Source organism: Macrobrachium nipponense, chromosome 18, assembly GCF_015104395.2.
Source record: "Macrobrachium nipponense isolate FS-2020 chromosome 18, ASM1510439v2, whole genome shotgun sequence".
NCBI lineage: Eukaryota > Metazoa > Arthropoda > Malacostraca > Decapoda > Palaemonidae > Macrobrachium > Macrobrachium nipponense.
In genome coordinates, this window is record NC_087211.1 from 11,132,907 (window position 1) to 11,137,870 (window position 4,964).

Consider the following 4,964-nt stretch of genomic DNA (forward strand, 5'->3'; position numbering starts at 1 on the left):
TTCTAGAAATCTTATAAATTCTTCCCGAATACTAATTTATCTCTAAGTGTATACTCTCATTTGGCGTGGCGAGTTCGCTGGTCATTCAGTTTACATAAAATGTCACTGAAAACAATCAGTGACCTCATGAGGTGGATGTAATCTCCTGTAGTTACAGTAACAGTCCAATGTGACTTAAAACTGGTCAAACAATTTAATGCTAAAAATATTTATTAACACTTCAGTATTAACCTGAACATGTGCTTGATGTAGGGTGCATAGATGTAGGCAATTTGCTTAATTATAAACTTAATTATAAATAGTGAAAGTCTTAAACCAGGGGAAATGAAATCTAAATAGTCTCTATTATGATATATTAAAGACAAAATCCAATATGGTGTTATTATTATTATGTCATAAACCTGTTACAGTAAATTATGTCCTACACGAGGATTTGGAAATCACATTAATATTACAAAACTCCAGATTCTGTAATATATGCATAATGCTAATAATCTCAATCTAAAAATATTGACTTTTAAACTTGGCGAAGTCTAGTCATCTAACACCTACAATTTGCAGTCCAGTCCAGTAATTTAAAAGCATACAATTAAATAAATTCTTGTCTAGGCATATTTCAGTTCAGCTAGGAACCAAGTCTGCTCAAGAAAAATAAAAAAGTAAATTTACCGATGAGGTTCAGTCAGAAAAATGCCCAGGTTGTCAAAATCATTTTGCTGCTTAACACCCACTCCCGTGTATACTCTTAAGCAGTATTGCCCTTAATGATGGATATACAAGTAGACAAATGGACTTGAACTGAAGCAGAGTAACCTGTGACTGCGAGCCAATATAACTTTGCTGCCGTCTACCTTACAACTTCCATTGACTATGGCATAACTCTTACCGTCCCTGAATTTACATTTAAATTAGGGGGACTCACTTTTGAAGTTTTCACTTTAATTTTGGCTCACTTATGGAGCCACCATTCTCACTATTCATATTTTCTGCTTAATTCTGAATGAGTGACCATAAACGAACTTCTGGAAGGAAACGCTAACAGAATTTCGATAGATACCTTCTTGGGCTTTAGTTTTCTCGGATAATCACAGCATCAGCAATTGACCGTATCTAGTCAAACCACTGTAAGAACCTATAATCTTGCAATGGTCTTACTCTTCGTCTAGTCAACAGTAAACTACCGCCGCATCAATTACCATCATATCATGAAGTTCCTGGTCTACTTTTCCAAATGCTTCCTCAGTTTAAAATCTGTTGGCGATTCTTCTGCCGGAAGTCCCATTTTCTCATTCTCTGAAGTCTAGAGTTGCAGTCTCATCATCTAGAACCTGAAGCAGCGCCAGTTATGTCTTCAGCAAGTTGAAGACGCCGAGTGCATCTGCCCGTCTTGAGGAAGGCCTTGACATCCTGCTTTGGGAGGAAACTTCTATTCAGCTTTGTTCAGGTAATTAGGAGGCAAGGTGTTTTAAAGCTAACAAATAGATTGTGAAAAACTTAAGTAATAAACTCTAGTTATTCTAGTTCACATAGTCCTGAGATTAATGGCAGATATAGTATGAAAACTCAAGGTAACACATCAAGAGCCGATGATATTTAAGAAGAAAAGTTTCGTGAGAGTAAGAAGGTTTAAATTACCATCGATGGTAGAGCAGCCTGTCGAGTGGCGTGGACAAACCTCTGCTTAGGTCTGAGGACGGTCGTCCGAGAGAGTATCCTGGACACTTGTCATTTCTATAGAATGGGAACACTTCTGATGCTTCTGAAATGTTAACAGAAGGGAAAAAATGAACAGTCTAACTGTAAACATTAGTAAACATTAAGGAATACCTTGTAAGATTATATGAGCTGGTCTTATTAAAAGTACACCGCAGTTTTTAAGCAGAATGAAAACAAAAACACAGAAAACTTAAAAGTTTTTGAGTGGTTACCCAAGATTTAGCCAAATTTAATCAAGGCTTGAGAGTCACATGGTAAAGTCAGCATTTGCGAAACTCGGCCGGCAAATAATAACAAATTACTTTACTAGCTCACTGTTATTCGTCAATCGATATAGGCCACAATAAACTATCTTTATAGATGACATTATTAACCAAGATTTTCACAAGCTGAAATACTGTTAGATATTTCCACTATCAGCAAATGTTAAACGACTGCTTTCAAGTTTTTAAGAGTTGCCGTTTTTAGACAGGAATTATTAACATTGTAAATTAGATTATATCCAATATATTACATTAAAGAAATTAATTATATATATGCAATTAAAAAAAGATAGATACTCACTTTCTTCCTTCTACAGCAGATGATGCATTGATCGACGACCCAAGCTGTAGAATAAGCTATATAAAACAGGAGAAGGATTGTCCAGAGTGCAACGTTAAACCAGAACATGTTGAAGTACGGGATTTGCATTCTGAAAACAGGTTATGCAATTCAGAAAACATTGCGATGAAAGATTAAGTTAACACCAAAGTATTAAATTAAAAAGACCTACCGTTTGAACAGTGGCTAGACTGACCATTATGAGAATTATGGAAATTTAGTTTAAAAAAAGTCAAATTTTGGCAGGTGAAGAAGACTATTGTTCCAGTACTATGAAATTAAGATTAGCAGTGGTAAACAAAAACAAGGGATAGCTTTTGAAACTGTCACAAGTAAAGCCTGCTTTGTTTTGAATTTGCTTTTTTATAATCCTGTATACTTATGGAAGTAGTTTCAGACTAAATAACAGTCTTCTTTGTGGATAAAATCCAGTGGCTGACAGGAACTGATATATTAAGTTGTTTAATACTTTTAATTTTCTTTGTTTATAACAATCCAGTTATTAATAAGATCTGACTCTTAACGTTTTAATTTATCCTGATGACTTAGTCAGGAACACAAGAGAGATTTTGGAATATACTTCATAATTATAGCTGGATCATTTCAAATGGAAGCCTGGCCTTCGTTTATAGATTATGATGTAAAGGAAATGGCAATTCGTACTTTAACTTTAAGTTCAAAGAAACTTCTGCAAATAAAAAAAGTTTTCACCCACGAGCAAAACATTACCCAAAACTGGGGTCCCAAAGTAGAGAGGCTCAAAAAGGGCAGTATTGTTTTTAACCCACCACATGCTCGCAAGTTAGACGAATGGCTAGCATGATCGGTAAGGTTAATGTCCATCTAGTACGAATCTGTTATGTTTATGACATAAATTAATTAATATCTAGGCTCCCAATATAAACCTTTTCATCACAAGTTAAAATGCAGATGGAGCCAACACCTAATAATATATAGTTCATGTTTAAGTGAGAAACTGCGTACCAGTACTCTCAAAGATTCTAGGTATGATGTCAGACCGAATAATTCAGTTTCTAGGAAATAAATCTAACATTAGGTTTGGTAAAAGATACTTCAGTGGAACTCAAATCTATACCACGAACATAATTTGACGCTAATGTCTTAAAACTCACTCTGTTATACTCCAGCCACAGACATCAATAAAAGCCCAAGTAATATCGAAGTAATTTAAAGTTCAATCGATCTTCCAAGAAAACTAGATACTTTGATCGCAGAGGAATTATTTACGTATTAAACACAACGTTAATACTAAAACCTACCAAAACGAATGGCCTTTACAGTACAAACATTAATGAAAATACTAGAAACAAGCAGCGTATACCAGCAATTCACAGGACTTTCAATTCAGCACAATAATAGGAATTTAAAACTTCCTAAACAAAAGGTCATTACCTTTTATATTATGATTACCGTCGAAACACGATTACTCAACTGTGGAGAACGGAAATTGTAAAGATAATCTCCAAGATAAACTAGACGCCCAGTTCACATAATAGACATACAGATTCAGCGCAACAATGGCATTACAAATAGGCAGAAATAACATTCTTTACCTTTTTAGTTATGCAAGCACCGTCGAAAAACACTCAGACGAATACTCAAGTCTTTAAGAACGAAAAGAGCAAAGCGTTAGGCCTGAAAGCTGAGACTGGAATGACGATTCTGAGAGTAGGTTCGTCCATTTACAGTTTCGACAAGACTTAAGACACTAAAATTACAGATACGTAAGAAAAGAAAGTGCTGAACTATTCCTGCGCAGTTTCGGAATTTGTTCGACGACCCTAGGTAGTTTTAGGAATCGGCAGCTTCAATTGATGGAAAGATAAGTACTGAGTTCAATGGAGTGCCGCAAGGAGATAGTTATTAGTGGATGATCTGCCATCAGGGAATGCGGATATTATCACTTACAGCAAGAGCCTCAGTGCTGAGGAGGACTGCAAACCAGAGAGATCATCAAATAGAGAATCAGGTAGTTAATCTCCAAGTCGTCTGGGAATACGTTCCAATACTACAAAGAAAGGACCGAGACTAATAAAAAGGGAAATGTTTATTATGGTTGGATGTCGAGAAGTGAGGGATCAGGGCACAAATAGTAATGCCAATGCCTATTTCGTCCCAAGAGGATTTAATTCCCTATCCTCTGCAAAATACGAACAATTCATTTTCGGAGAGATTTCAGAAAATCAAAAAGGATGCATGGAGGAAATATTGTTGATATGTTTCGTAAATTATTCTTGAACTCCATTCCCCAACAGAATGGCACTCATTAATATTACAGCACGGAATATGTATGTTCATGCAAAAGCAAGACTGTCTCATCTGGAATCTAATATAAAATCATGTTGCCGGATAAAGAACCATTCTGCAATGTTTCCCTCTGTTAAGAAAATAGTTACATTGCACCGAAGCAGGCCAGTTTTTTTATAGCTTATAAAATCTGTAACGAAACTCCTTTATACTTCTACGATGTCTGAGCTAAACTCTTAATGTAAGACCGTAGAGAAATCTACTAGTGATGGACATCAATGTTTAATTTGAAATGGTTTTCATTACTACAAAATTGCGCCAGGTTTGTTAAGATATCAGTGCAACAGAAGAATTTTTCGTTTGGGGTAAAAATCTTC

The 4,964-nt window shown here is 35.5% G+C and overlaps 1 long non-coding RNA gene across 1 annotated transcript; it reads right to left on the reverse strand.

Moving 5' to 3' along the window:
• Positions 1-367: 367 nt before the first annotated feature.
• LOC135196718 (uncharacterized) lies at positions 368-4,051 on the reverse strand. The gene is made up of 4 exons (XR_010310432.1): positions 3,894-4,051; positions 2,281-2,410; positions 1,636-1,759; positions 368-1,410 (listed from the first exon to the last, which is right to left on the reverse strand). It is a non-coding gene; the product is annotated as an uncharacterized LOC135196718 (long non-coding RNA).
• Between the last annotated feature and the right edge of the window lie 913 nt (positions 4,052-4,964).